Source organism: Camellia sinensis, chromosome 9, assembly GCF_055761805.1.
Source record: "Camellia sinensis isolate YWXY chromosome 9, ASM5576180v1, whole genome shotgun sequence".
NCBI lineage: Eukaryota > Viridiplantae > Streptophyta > Magnoliopsida > Ericales > Theaceae > Camellia > Camellia sinensis.
The window spans coordinates 3,770,810-3,786,740 of NC_138969.1; the positions used below are offsets into that span (position 1 = coordinate 3,770,810).

At 39.5% G+C, this 15,931-nt stretch overlaps 1 pseudogene across 1 annotated transcript in view; it reads left to right on the forward strand.

Moving 5' to 3' along the window:
• The first annotated feature begins 2,255 nt into the window (after positions 1-2,255).
• LOC145799008 (protein NPG1-like) overlaps positions 2,256-15,931 on the forward strand; it is a 53,910-nt pseudogene continuing 40,234 nt past the window's right edge. Inside the window, exons 1-3 of the transcript XR_014340917.1 lie at positions 2,256-2,342; positions 2,468-2,717; positions 2,865-4,094. The product of XR_014340917.1 is annotated as a protein NPG1-like (transcript). The remainder of the gene's footprint in view (positions 2,343-2,467; positions 2,718-2,864; positions 4,095-15,931) is intronic.

Below are 15,931 nucleotides of genomic sequence, written 5' to 3' on the forward strand. Positions count from 1 at the left end.
CAGATTTTGCTGATATCAGCAATTTAATTTTTTTAAATACCAATTTTGCCCTCACTAGGTAAATTACATTGACACCCTTCACATTTTAAAAATTACAATCCCCTCTCAAGGTTTAAAGTAGCATTATCAATTGCCTCCTCGGTTAGTATTAGTTGAAAAAAAAATTCATTGAAAAAAAATAATTAATTCAAAAAAAATAATTAATTGAAATTTTTTTTTGTTAGTCAAATTTTAAATTTCTGTTTGAAAACCAACGTAAACTCATTTTTTGAATTTACGTTTTTTCCTCAAATTTACAAACTGAGACAACTAATTATAAACTAAAAAAATTATCAAGTTTTTATGACAGCTTTTTAAATTTTTGTAAATATAAATTGAAAATTGAAAACGAAATGGTTACCAAACAGGTCTCGGATGGTAAAAATGTTATAAAATTAACAAATAATTAAATAAGTTACCAGCGTAAGAAATGACTTATCAAAAGATTCTTAGGCTATGTATGGTTTGATTTTTGGAATTTTTTTAAAAAAAATTAAAAATTAATTTGGTTAAGAAATAAAAAATAAAAAATAATTATAATTTTTATCTTTCGAATGGCTAGAAATAATTTTTTACAAATTAATTATATTTCTTCATATTTATTTTTATTAAATTAGGTTTTTTTTTTCTTAAATGTGAGGGGGGGATCCATATTAAATTGAAACCTGAGGGGGTATCAATGTAATTTACCCTTTAAAGTATGTAAAGGTTAAGGGTAAATATGTCATTCTAGCTTAAAAGTTAATACCGTCAAATAATTACATTGACAAGGGGGTCAGTGTAATTTCCCAAATGTGAGGAGGGAACTGTAATAAGCATAAACTTCAGGGGGTGTCAATATAATTTACCCAAAATGTTTTTCAAACATTTTATGGAAAGAGTTTTTTTGTAGAAAATGTTTTCCGTTAGAAAAAGTTTTATGCCCAAACAAACAAAGCATAAATAAGTTGTCTATTACTAGAAGAAAGGTAGGTGCTAAGAAGCATGGACACGGACATGCGACACGACACGAATACGACATGGATATATCGACACGTTAATTTAAAAAAAAATATAAGACATGACACGTGGGGGACACGTATGAAATATATAATTTTATGTATTTATTCTATGTTATATATATGAATATATTATTCAAATATAATAAAAAAATGCAATATGACACTAATTCTTATAAATTTATATAGTTTTTGTTTTATTATTGTATTCTAAGTTGTTTTGTTCAAACTTATAATTGGTTTCACATATGTTTAATCGATAGATACGTGTGTTTAAGCGATAGACACACGTGTCCTCCAAGTGTCCGGGTCTTTAAAAAAATTTTAAAAATAGGACACGTTTTGAAGAGTGTTGGATACGTGTCGGGGAAGTGTTCAAAGAGTGTTGGTGTTCGACACGGACACGACACGGATATGTCACCTTCTTAGGGTAGATGTAGGGCACAATTTAGACGTGCATAACTCTTTTCCACATTCGTCTCTTGCCTTGTCACTCTTGCCTTCTTTCTCTCTCTCTATGTTTTCTCTCTTTTATGGCATTAAAGTTTGGTTTGGTTTGGTTTGGTTTCAACTTAAACCCTATTAAGGTGAGGGTGCTCTCACGGTTATATACTTAATATTATATTAGTACTCAAGCGATGTGGGACTTCACTTTCACACCCTCCCTCATGCCCAGCTTGCTCACTTAGCAGCATTTGCGGCGTGCAGGCTAGGGACACATACCCTACCCATCCTTGAGTACTCTGGCTCTGATACCAAGTTGCACGGTCTTGGGTAGAACTCACCCCAAAAGCTATCTATTAAGGTGAGGGTGCTCTCACGCTTATATGCTTAATATTACTTTAGTACTCAGGCAATGTGAGACTTCGCTTCATACACCTACCCTAGTGCATATGTTCTTTGTGTGTCTTTTTTTTTTTTTTGTATTTATTTATTTATTTATTAATTTGTGAGTTTCATGAAAATTAATACTACACCATCTTGTTACATTTATTAAAAGTCGTTATTATATTAGATTATATTTCATTGAGCCTCATGAGATATCTTAAATATGAAATGAATCACCAAGGACATTATTAGAATTGTGCACAGATGTCAACTCGTGCTTGGATTAAATGATATGTTAGCAGGCAAAACTTGCATTGTTATAAGCATTAGTGAGGCCTCATGCAACCACAATCATTTTCTTTTGATCAATGGTTATGAGTTACATAGTGAATGGTAGCCCCACATAAATCCACCCAACACGAATGTAGGCAAGACTTGTTACCACCACTGAGAGACCCTCCTTTATGGTCTTTGTTGGTATTATTATCTTTTGTATTGCCTTATTCACATAAAATTTGAATTGTGAATGGCATGCTTTATAAAATTTGAAGACATGTATCAGATGTGACGCTTTATGGTTTAAAATTTTGAAATCACTACAGGAAGAACTAATTGTTCATGGAAGGATGGAATACGAAAAGGGAAATTTGGAAGGTGCTCTTTCTGCATTTGATGGAATTGATCTCCAAGTGGCTGTACAGGAACTGCAACCTCTTGCTGAAAAACTGCCCTCGAAGAAGGGTCGTCCAAGCAATGAATCCGTCCACTCATCATCACAGCAAGCTGCTAGCCTGGTGCTTGAGGCTTTATATTTAAAAGCCAAGTCTCTTCAAAAGCTTGGGAGGGTAACTGGTATGGAACTTTTCCACTATCTTATTATATGCTTCCTTGGAGATTTACTTTCCTTTTGGTTCTTCTCTCCTGCTCCCCCTTTTTTCTTTTTTCTTTTATTTTGTGTATGTTTATCTACAAAACATTCTTTTGATGTGGTTTTTATAGAGGCTGCTAATGAGTGTAAAAGTGTGCTTGATGCGGTGGAGAAGATATTTTATCATGGCATTCCTGATGTGTTAGTGGACAATAAGTTGCAAGAGATAGTTAGCGGTGCCGTAGAGCTCCGTCCAGAGCTTTGGAAGCTGGATGGCAGCAATCATGAAGCAATGTCTGCTTATCGGCGAGGCCTCCTTAGTCAATGGAATCTTGACAATGACTGCTGTGCAAGGATCCAGAAGGGATTTGCTATCTTTTTGCTATACAGTGGAGTGGAGGTTGGCCCACCTAGTTTAGCTGTTCAAATTGACGGATCATATGTACTTAGAAACAATCTGGAAGAGGCAATTTTACTTCTGATGATTCTTATGAGAAAGTTTTACCTAGGTAAGACTAAATGGGATCCGTCAGTGATGGAGCACCTTGCTTTTGCTCTATCTCTGTGCAGCCAGACTTCTGTTCTAACGAAACAACTTGAAGAGATCATGCCTGGAGTATTTCATCGTGCTAACCGTTGGAAAGCCATGGCACTTTGCTACAGTGGAGCTGGACAAAACAAGGTTGCCTTGAATCTATTGAGGAAGTCTCTACACAAACATGAAAAGCCAGATGATCTTACATCTTTGTTGTTGGCTGCCAAAATATGCAGCGAGCATGCCCTTCTTGCTGCCGAGGGAGTGGGATATGCACAATGGGCAATTTCGCATGCGCAGGGGCTAAATGAACATCTAAAAGGTGTTGGTCTTTGCATGTTAGGTCTTTGTTTGGGGAAGCTAGCCAAAGTCTCTTCTTCAGACCACGAGAGGTCTCGTCTTCAGACTGATGCATTAAAATCATTAGATGAAGCAATTGTTCTTGAGCGTAACAATTTTGACTTGATTTTTGAGCTGGGAGTTCAATATGCAGAGCGCTGGAATTTGAATGCTGCTTTGCGGTATGCCAAGCAATTCATTGATGCCACAGGTGGATCCATACTAAAAGGTTGGAGATTGCTTGCATTGATTTTGTCGGCTCAACAACGTTTTTCAGACTCAACAACGTTTTTCAGAGGCTGAAGTGGTCACTGATGCTGCTTTAGATGAGACTGCAAAATGGGAGCAAGGGCCACTGCTTAGGATGAAAGCAAAGCTGAAAATTTCCCAGTCAATACCCATGGGTGCAATTGAAACTTACCGTTACCTCCTGGCATTGGTTCAAGCCCAAAGGAAATCATTTGGGCCTTTCCGAAATCTGCCTCAGGTTATATTCTGATTCATTATGCTTACATTGCTTCCCTTCCCTATGTTTTTAGATGAAAATTGTTATTTCGATCTCACCTGAATGAACACCATTGTGTATTTTATCAAAATCAGTTGTGTGACAATGGAAATATCATGATCTTGTAATATTACCTTAAGAAAACTAGCCCTCCAAATTATTTTATTTTTGATCGATGGTAAATTTAATGGTGTTTGAGTGAACTTTTACATTCTATATATTTCATATTTTATAATTATTTTATGTGTCGAATTCTTTCTCTTTAGGGGTTGTCATTGGTTGTTGGATCCTTTTTCCCCTTGTCAAACACTACATTTCAAAAACTAATGAAAGTGTTACAAAATTATTGCAGTAGTATGTGGTGCCTTGGAGCTATTTTTTTGAGAAGAAACTAATACATGTGGTTTTGTCATGTTGTGGATGAAGAAAAGTGGATTTGCTTGAAATAATGATTTACCTGTATAGCAATTTACTGATGTCTAGTGGTTGCTATAAAATGTAATTGTTTCTTCGCATTTGCGTATTGAGTTGACTGGAACACAAGGCTTAATGTGATATGTTTTGGTTATTTGCTTCTTGATTTCAAAATTCTTATCTTGGTTGGATTTGCTGTGCTTTTATCATTTGATTGATCATTACTTAGTGAACTAGTATATCATGATGAAAGAATTTTGATTTCATATTTGATGAATTGCATTAGGATGGTGCTTAGATTAGGAAGAAGGCATTTCATATTTCAATTTAAAGAAGCAATTTTTAGGGGAGAAATTTCCTTGGCTCAAAAAGCTAAAATTAAGTGGTTGAAGGAGGGGCATAATAATCCTAAATTGTTTCAAAAATTGTAAAAGGTATACAAAAGAGGAAGCTTATTAAAAGATTGAAAGTTGGAGCGGGCTTGTTTGTGGAAATGGAGGTTAAATTGCTGATGTGATTTTTTTTTTCTTTTTTTATATAACTCGGTATCTAGATAATTGGACCAACTAATTTGGGGGACTAATCCCACCGTCCACTTGTTAGGGTCCTAATTAAAGCCATGGCAAAAACTCTATATAGACTGGTCCCAAGAAATTGTTTACACCTAGGAGGTTTTGAACTTGAGACATTGATAAGCTAAATGGATGGGATTCTCAATAGGATCGGGGAAAGTCTCGATCTCCTTGGAAATCCATTCTCATAGTTTATTTTTTGTTAATTTTAGAATAGGAAAAAGTTAGGGTATGAGTGGTTTATCATACCATTTTATATTAAATCATAAACATAAGTTAAGGCCTAAATAAAGGCTCATTACAGCAAATAAAGAGACTGAATGAGAATAAAATAAGAAATATCCTAACACATTCTAACACTCCCCCTCAAGCTGGTGCGAAGATATCTCTCATGCCCAGCTTGTCGAGAATGTCACGGAATGGTTTAATCCCTAATCCTTTGGTAAGAACATCAGCTAATTGACCCCCAGACCACACGAAAGGCGTACATATAGTGCCACTAGTAAGCTTTTCCTTGATAAAATGCCGATCAATCTCTAAATGCTTAGTCCGATCATGTTGAACCAGATTTTGGGCTATATTAATGGCGGCCTTATTTTCACAGTATAGCCTCATAGAATCTGTCTGATGAATCCCCAAATCCCGCAATAATAATCTAATCCATAAAAGCTCACACACACCTTGAGCCATAGCTCTGAATTCGGCCTCTGCACTAGACCACACAGCAACATTTTGTTTCTTGCTTCTCTAAGTAACTAGATTTCCTCCAACGAAGGTACAAAACCCAGAGTGGATCTTCTATTAGTTACTGAGCTAGCCCAATCAGCATCTGTATATGGCTCCACACTGAGATGACCACGCTTTAAAAAATAAAGACCCTTTCCCAGAGAAGATTTCAAGTACCTCAGAATCCGCACAACCGCCTCTAAGTGAGTTGCACGTGGAGAATGCATAAACTGACTAACCATACTCACTGCAATAGCAATATCAGGCCGCGAATGGGATAAGTAAATAAGCTTACCCACTAGTCTCTGGTATCTCCTCCTATCTACAGGCTCGCCTCCTTGATCCTCACTAAGCTTCAGTCCGGACTCTAGTGGTGTATCACAAACTTTACTTCCAAGCATTCCCGTTTCTTTTAGCAAATCAAGCACATACTTTCGTTGACATATGAAGATACTATCTTTGGACCGAGCAACCTCAATGCCTAGAAAGTACTTCAAGTTACCTAAGTCTTTGATTTCAAACTCATTAGCCAAATACTCCTTTAACCGAGGAACCTCCTCAACATCATTCCCTGTGAGTACAATATCATCCACATAGACAATGAGGGCTGTCGTTTTACCATGTGAGGAGTGTTTCACAAACAAAGTATGATCAGTTTGACTCTGTTTGAAACCATATCTTAGCATGGCCTGAGTAAACCTCTCAAACCAAGCCCTAGGAGACTGCTTAAGGCCATAAAGTGACTTGCGTAACCGGCACACCTTTCCTGTGGTTTTAACATCCTCAAAGCCTGGGGGAATGTCCATGTACACTTCTTCTGCCAGATCTCCATGGAGGAAAGCATTTCTCAGATTAAATTGATGGAAAGGCCAGTCAAGATTAGAAGCAAGGGAAAAAAGGACTCTGACAAAATTCATCTTAGCAACCGGTGCAAATGTCTCCTGGTAATCTACTCCATAAGTCTGAGTAAAACCCTTGGCCACCAACCTAGCCTTGTAACGTTCAATTGAACCATCGGCTTTGTGCTTTACAGTGTAGACCCACTTACATCCAACAGATCGTTTGCCCTTAGGTAACACAGCCAATTCCCAAGTGCCATTTTTAGCAAGAGCTCTCATCTCCTCCATCATGGCATGTTTCCACTCAGGAGTAGAAAGAGCATCCTGAAAATTGGAAGGAAGACTCATAGAAGAAACCTTAGATAGAAAAGCTTTATAGGAAGAAGACAAATTAGTGTAGGAGACAAAATGAGAAATAGGATGTTAAGTACACGACCTAACCCCCTTCCTTTTAGCAATGGGAACATCTAGATCAGAAAGAATGAGTTACCTGGAGGTTCACCAGAAGGAGAGGATTCTGGACACTCATCAGAAGAAGAAGATAGCAATGGAGAATCCAAATTGGTCTCTTGTACCCAAGTAACTTTTTGTCTACCCTTGTCCCTGACATACACTTTGTCGTCTTTCACTACAGATGGAAAGTCAGCATTCTCAGATGGAGTTGGGTCATCAGTAATAATAGTCTCAGGAGTTACAATAACTGATGGTGATGGTAATGATACAAGAGTCTCTTCACACCAAGGCTCCCCCTAAAGAGATGACGAGGACACCAGGGAGGAGAGAAAATAGGACTGAGATTCAAAGAAAAACACATCCATAGAGACAAACCATTTGCGAGAAGGGGGATGATAACCCTTGTAGCCCTTTTGAGTGATGGAGTAACCCAGGAGGACACACCGAAGAGACCGAGGATCCAACTTACTACGGGTAGGAGAATGGTTATGAACAAAGCACACACACCGAAAGGTTTTTGGAGGAATGAAGAAGGCAGCAGAAGCTTGGAAGCCGAACAAAACCTGAAGAGGAGTTTGTTTATGAAGAACCTGGGTAGGAAGCCGATTGATGAGGAAGGCAGCAGTGAGAACCGCTTCCCCCCAATAGGATCGAGGAATGCGCATTTCAAAGGATAAACAACGCGCAATATCAAGAAGATGCCGATTTTTACGCTCAGCAACACCATTCTGTTGAGGGGTATTGGTACAATAAGTTTGATGAATAATACCATGAGTGGCAAAATAACTAGCAAGGCCAGAATCAATGTATTCCCTCCATTATCAGAATGCAGAATTTTGATAACAGCCCCAAATTGAGTGCAAAGCATTTTATGAAAATTTTGATACACAGAAAATACCTCACATTTTTCCTTCATAAGATACACCCAGGTGGTCCTAGAACAATCATCAATAAAGGTGACAAACCATCTTTGACCCTTTAAAGACATAAAACGAGAGGGATCCCGTACATTAGAATGAATCAAAGAAAAAGGAACTAAACTTCTATTAATAGAAGAAGCAAAAGAAGCTCTGTGTTGTTTTCCAAGTTGACACGACTCACAATGAAACTCATAAACATTATTTTTCAAAAAAATAGAAGGAAAAAGATGCTTAAGTAACAAAAAAGATGGATGTCCAAGACGACGATGCCACAGCCAGATGTCTTCCTTGGTAGATGAAAACTAAATGGATGAGTGAGCCAGCTTGTTTGCTTGATCCAAGATATAGAGACCATTCTCATGTCTACCATTGCCAATCATCTTCCTCATGATAAGGTCCTGAAACAGACAATGATCAGGGGAAAAGGTCACACTACAATTTAAGTCTTGAGTAATACAACTCAAAGACAAAAGATTAATACTAAAATTAGGAACATGGAGGACAGAAGATAAAGGAAGAGAAGCAGTGGCATGAATTAAACCTTTTCCAGACACAGAAGAAATGGTACCATCAGCAATTTGAACTTTATCCTGCCCTGAAGAATGGGTATACGCAGAGAACAAATCAAAAGAACCAGACATGTGGTCGGAAGCACCAGAATTGATAATCCAAGGTAACGTTTGATGAGAGAGGAAAGCACTTGTAGAAAAAGCTAAGTTACCTGACTGGGCAATATTACCTGAAGATGAACTAGAGGCCCGATGGTCTAGCAAGTGGCGAAGAGAAACCTCCAACTCAGAAGTAGAAAACCCTGAGATATCAGTAGATAAATCAACTGGAGCTGTGGATTGTGGCTCAACTGCATCAGAATGATGGGCTCAAGCATTGGGCCCACAGCCTCGAGACTGTCCGGAGCGACCCCCTCGAGAACCAGAACGGTCTCCACGGCCTCCAGATGGTTGCCTATGCAACTTCCAACAAGTCTCACAGGTGTGGCGAGGGCGACGACAAAAATCACAGAAGAGAGTATCCTTCTCAGAAGGAGGACGAGAATCACAATCCCCATCTCGAGAGGGGGCAGAAACTAGGGCAGATCAATCAGAAGAGGTAGCCGGAAGCATAGTAGAACGACGACGCTCCTCATTCTGCACATAAGCAAACGCTTCTTGGAGAGAAGGAAGCGTATCCATACCAAGCACACGACTCCGAACTAGATCAAACTCCACATTCAATCCTTCCAAAAACTTGAAGACCCGCACTTGTTCAACAAATTTCCGGTAACCAGCAGAATTTGCGAGACAGACAGGCTTATAGTCTTGAAGATGATCAAGTCACTTTCACCCATTGCTAAGGAAAGTAAAATACTGGAGAATAGTCATCTCACCCTGAACGGACCAGTTAATAGAGCGTCGCAACTTAAAAGTCTGTGAGAAATTACCTCTGTGGGAATACGTAGTGGCCACAGCCTCCCAAATATCCTGTGCTGTGTCCATAGACAAGTAGCCCTCACCGATCTCTGGAACCATAAAGTGTATCAACCAACCCATGATAAGAGAATTGGTAATCTCCCACTGATCATAACCTGTATCGGTGACACTGAGAGCCTGAACACACCCATCAACATATCCCATCTTCCCTTTGCTCTTCAAAAATATAGTCAAACTCTGCGACCACGTTAGATAGTTCTGACCATTAAAGAGAGAGGTGGTGATTTTTTGGCCAGGGTGGAGAGAATCGGTCATTGAAGTAGTCAAAACAGGACTCGCGCCCTATGTAGCAGGCTGCGAAGTAATAAACTCACCAGTCAATTCAGCCATAAAGATGTCGCAATGGAACCCTCACAAACACACCCAGAGTGAATCACAAACCCGAAAGATGGGAGAATATAATAATGAAGTTAAAAATAAATTTAAGAGAACATTATTTTTTATTTTTTATTTTTTTTGTTTTTGTTTTTGTTTTTGTTTTTGTTTTTTTTTTTGTTTTTTGTTTTTTTAAATTTAGAAGACCTTCAGAGAAAGATTAAGAAGAGGAGTTACATACGGAGAGACAGAGTGAAACTTACATACTACGAAGACAGAGAGAGAGAGAGAGATGAAGACGAAAGAGTTATATGTAGAGACCGAGAGAGAGATGTCGACGAAGACAAACCACAGGGCTCCAAGCCAACACAGGGCTCCAAGCCACAACAGACCAGGGGTAGAGCAGGAAGGCGTCGACGAGCCCTAAGGAGCTGGTGAAGCCCTAGGGGTTGCGCCTGTGTCTTCGACTGGAGTTGTGACTCCGACTGGGCTGTCGGAACCCTAGGTGCCTTCGACTGGGGCTGTCGGAACAAGGTGGTGGTGCTGTGGCTTTGCCTGGGGCTTTCGGGCTGAGGTGGTATGGCTACGTTTTTTTTTCCTTTTTTTTTTCGTCTTCTAGTTCTGCTCTGATACCATGTTAAGTTTAGAAGAGAAAAAAGTTAGGGTATGAGTGGTTTATCATACCCTTTTATATTAAATCATAAACATTAGTTAAGGCCTAAATAAAGGCCCATTACAGCAAATAAAGAGACTGAATGAGAATAAAATAAGAAATATCCTAACACATCCTAACATTTTTTTCCTAGACATTTTGGTATTGTTGTGGGTAATACGGACTTTATTTGTTTTTGGAAAGATGTTTAGAAGGGAGAGACTTATTTTGCTATTTTATTTCCTTGCTTGCATGGTTATTTTGTCTCGTGTTGCTTCCAATGCTTCTATGATTTCGTCCTATTCTTTTTCTGTCACATGGAACTTCAGCTTTTCTAGAAATCTTAATGATTAAGAAACGTTTGAGTTAGTTTCTCTGTTGTCCATTCTTAATGATATTTCTTTGAGACGGGAGGCCAATGATAGGATAGAAGAACATGATCTATTCATTCTTTAGGGAATTTTTTTTTTTCCTGGGTAAATTATGACGGTAGTCCCTCTATTTTGGTTCTTGTGTCATTTTATGTAATTTCAATTGGCTCGATTTTGACATTGAATTTATAATTTTGTCTTGATTCAGTCAAATTGATTACAACTCCTAACATTTTTTTTTTGTAAAATACAAACATAAGTGGCATATGTCATGTTTTAAGGACAAAACTCAACTTAGTGAGTTAAGCTTAATCAATTCAGTGATAATTTTCTATCAAAAACACTAACGGCATTATTGATTGGACCAAACTGACACAAAATCTAAAATTAAGGGTCATAATTGAGCCAATTAAAAGTATAAGGAAACTAAGTGGATGGGTGAGAAAGTTAGGGAAATTGAGGATACCAGTTTTAAACTGTATTATAGTGGCAAGTATAGACACAGGAATGGGGTAGAAATAATAGTTGCCAAGGGTCTTGTGGAAAATGTAGTTGCACTCATTAGGAAATGTGATATGATTATCTTAGTTAAACTAGTTATTGGAGGGAATATAGTGAATGTTATTAGTGCATACGCCCCTCAAGTAGGCTTGGATGATCAAACTAAGAGGGATTTTTGGGAGCAAATGGATGAGATATTACAAGAGATACCCGTAAGAGAGAACCTAGTTATAGGTGGAGACTTCAACAGCCATGTAGGAATAGATAAACTAGGTTATGAGAGGGTGCATGGTGGATATGGTTTTGATGATAGAAATGAGGCTGAAGAGTGTATTTTAGATTTTGCGTTGGCTTCTGATCTGGTGGTGGCCAATATTATGTATAAGAAGAGGGAGGAGCATTTGATTGTAAGTTTTCTAAATGAAACTGTATATTCAATTGTGTATCAATACAATGTGTATATCTGAAATATATAGCAAACCTAAACCAATCCTAAACAGGAAACAAGAATAAACCAAAACCAAAATATTCACACAACCTAATGCAATCTAAAATATTTACATAATAATATATACTATACTAATATTATTCTCATATCCCCGCTGTAGACACCCCATTTTTGAGCGACTTTAAGACTCAGACGTCACCGATTGAGTGCTTGGTGATATTACATAATGTGCTCGTTCAGAAGTTTCAGAGTCGCGGCCGTGAGCCCTACCTCCGAACTTCCGAACCCTCTTTTGTGCTTTGCCTCGGTTTGCGAACCAGGCTCGGTTTTCACTGTTTCTTTTCCTGAGGGGAGGGAGAGGTCCCGTAGACCATCTCTCAGTGGCCGTGGGCTACATTTGGTGGCCGTAGGCCATTTTGCCCATTTCGGAGCCCGGTTTCCGGTTTTTCGGGACCGTTGGCCATGTGCCTCGGTTCGGGACCGCCTAACCATCTCCGTTTGCTCTGATTTTCGGCATACTTCTTATTTACTCCCTTTTGAGGGACATTAGGGTCTGAGAGACCCACTTCGTGCCCGAATGCCACGTTCGGTGCTTACTAGGCAATTTTCGGGGCCTCGAACTGCGCGTTTTGGCCCCCGAGCATTCGTTTTGCATCGTTTTTTGTTCATTTTTGGCAGGTACCTCTGTTTTATCACCGAGAAGGCCGTAGAAGGGTGGGAGGCCGACAATTGTTTCAAAAACCAGTTTTTGCTCCTCCGGCGCCCTCCGACGCCCGTTTTTCTCACTTCCGAGCTAATGTTGAACAACCTGGGCCCTTTTTCTTGAACTTTGAACCACATATTTGTGATGTACACACATGGGAGGACCCTAAAAGTTCATGGCCGGCCAGAAAATCCAATTGAACCTTTTGAACCCCTCCTTCCGAGCCAATGTTGAACACCCTTGGGCCACTTTCTTGAACTTTGAACCACATATTTGTGATGTACACACATGGGAGGACCCTAAAAGTTCATGGCCGGCCAGAAAATCCAATTGAACCTTTTGAACCCCTCCTAAAAATGGCTTGTTCTCCCTCCTGTTTTAGAGTTTCCAAATTCGAACCACAGGGTTGTGATTAGGGGACCTGGGAGGCCATCTTTTTGTGGTGGCCGGCCACTAACTGAACTTGACCCTTTTGACCCCTAGCCGGCCGGCTAGGGGGGGTGGCCGGCCGGCCACCTGCAAGTCCAAAAACCAGCCGGCCATGTTCCTCACAAAACACACTTTACAGCTGTATAGCTGTATCCCCTAGAAAATATCTCAATCCGGGGGATATTTTTTGGGGGAAAAACTTGCCTCCTTTTCCCCCACCTTTTCCCCACCTTTACACCCTCTTTTTGTTCCATATAACCAGGGGCCAGCATTTGTATGAGAGGTTACAAAAAATTCCATTAAGCTTCTTGCATTAGATCCCCTCTCCTTCTCTCATTTCTACCCTAAAACACCCAAGTTTCATCCCCTTTTCTTCACTACCACCTAACACCATCACCACCACTCCATTTCCAGCAACAAGGAGGGCTTCTCAGAGGCTAAAGGTGCTGCAACTTGGTCCAAGAAGCAACCAAAGATTGGTCTACAAGGGTGAGTTGCCATTTCCCCCTTTTTGAGCTTATTTTTCCAACATTTCTTAACCATATATTATTTTTGCTTTGAGATCCAGCCATAACTGAAAGTGGCCTTCTTTTGAGCTCTTTTTCACTTTTTCTTAAGAGCTCAACCCTGTTTGAGCCCCCCATCTTGCACTTGCTTCAATATCTTCCTTAAATGCTATTTTCTTGCATGCTTTGGCAGCCTATTATGCTTCGGTTTTTGGCCTTTTTACAGTACTAAAAATAGTCTTATTTTGGTCCATTATTCATGTTTTATTAAGGGCCTTTCATGGTTTGGGACCTCCATGCTATACTTGCCTTTATATTCTCTTTTGGGTTCCATTCTTGCATGCTTTGGCAGCCTATTATGCTTCCATTTTTGGTCATTTTACAGCACTGAAAATAGTCGTATTTTGGTCCATTCTTCATGTTTTATTAATGGCCTTTCATGGTTTGGGACCTCTATATGCTACTTCATGTTATATCCCTCCTTGGTCCCCTTTTCTTGCATGTTTTGGCAGCCTATCATGCTTCGGTTTTTGGTCATTTTATAGAACTAAAAATAGTCTTATTTTGGCCCATTATTCATGTTTCATTAAGGGTCTTTGGTTATTTGATGAATATTTTGTATACTTTGTGTTATAGCCACTTTTGAGCCTCATTTTGCATTGCATTTCTAGCATGTTTGTATACTGTTTTGGGGTTTTTACAGTTCTGTAAATGTGCATATTTTTGGTCCCTCTTCAATGTTGTAGAATGGAATTTTTCTGTTTGGGCTTTTCATATACCACTTGCCTCTTTGGCCACCTTTTGGCCCTTTTTCTTGCATAAGAGCTTAGCCATATCTATGTTTGTTTTTAGGGTTTTTACAGTTCTGTAAAGTGGCTTATTTTTTGCCCCTCTTCAATGTTGTTGAAGGGCCCTAACCTATTTGGAGTTAGCAGCTGTGAGTTGCTTCATAATCTCATGTTTAGGGCCATTTTTTTGCATGCCATTGTTGCCCTATCTTTGCTTGCTGTTTGGCCATGATTTGTACTGTAAAAATGCTTATTTTGAGGCTGCCTTGCTTCTGTCTTTTCATCTCATGTACCAATTATGCATGCTTTGTATAGCTGTAGTTCATTCTATGCGCCTAATTTGCATTTCGAGAGAGATTCCATGCATCGGGTGTGTTTTCGCCTCATTTCGGGGCTGTTTTCCCCCCACATTTTATTGCTGACAATCCATTAGCATGCTTGCATATCATTTTCCATGCCATTGCATTGCGTATGCCATTGTCTCGGTTTGCGTGCCCGTGTGCACGCATTTCGAGGCACTTCATTTTCATCCATCGGCTTCTTATATGAGTGTGGCTGAGGCTCTCTCATGTTAGTATAAGTCCATGTTGCATTCTATATAACATTTCCATGCCATTGCATTGCGTATACCATTGCCTCGGTTTGCGTGCCCGTGTGCACGCATTTCGAGGCACTTCATTTTCATCTATCGGCCTCTTATGTGAGTGTGGCTGAGGCACTCTCATGTTAGTGTAAGCTCATATCATATTTCCATGTCATTTGTATTGCGTATGTCATTTTCTCGATTTGCGTGTCCGTGTGCACGCATTTCGAGGCATCTCATTTTTACAAGCATAGTGCATACAAGGTTGTATCTTAGATCGCATTCAGTCATTTTTCTCGGTTTGCGTGCCCGTGTGCACACATTTCGAGACATCTCATTTTCATAGCATTGTGCATGCTCGGCTGTATCTTAGTTGCATTCATGCATATCATGCATATTGCATCGTGTTCGGGATAGGAGTTAGCCCGGGCACGGGAAACGAGGTATGTTCCGTACTCCGAGTGACGGAACGTATCTCAGTTCCCCAGTCACCGACACTCCGGATCATCCATGATGGAGTTAGGTCTTGTTGTGTTTTCATGTGCATTCATCACATATTAAATTGTGCAATTCGACTCCTCGGCCATCATGCCTCGATATGCGTGATTAGTGGCACGAGGATCGAGGCATGCATATATCTGTGAAAATACATTGCCATGCCCCTTTCCTGCTCTCTGTTGCAGCAAAATAAAGAATCAGCAATTTTTCAGAGTCTGGCACGCTTTCCAAGAATAACTGCTAAACAGAGGCTAATTGGGACATCCCGGTGGATTTCCGCGCAAAGCAGCCTAACATACATCATTCATCAGAAGTGAGGCAGTCCCTGGCTTGCACGCCAGTTTTACAGCTTTCTTAGTTAATTTGTTAATTAAGTAGGAATGTGTATATTTTTCGGACTGTAATATTTGGACTGTACTATTCTTTCATTTGGGACTGTATTATTTATTCGGACCCTCTGCGCGAGGGCATAACTGTAATAAGTGTGCGTGTGTGTGTTGTATGTCTTCCAACCCCACGTCTTTCTCCCTTTTATTTATCCGCTTATGATGGTTAGATTAGGGCATATTTCAATTAGCATACAGTATGACAGCATGTTTGCATTCATTCATCTG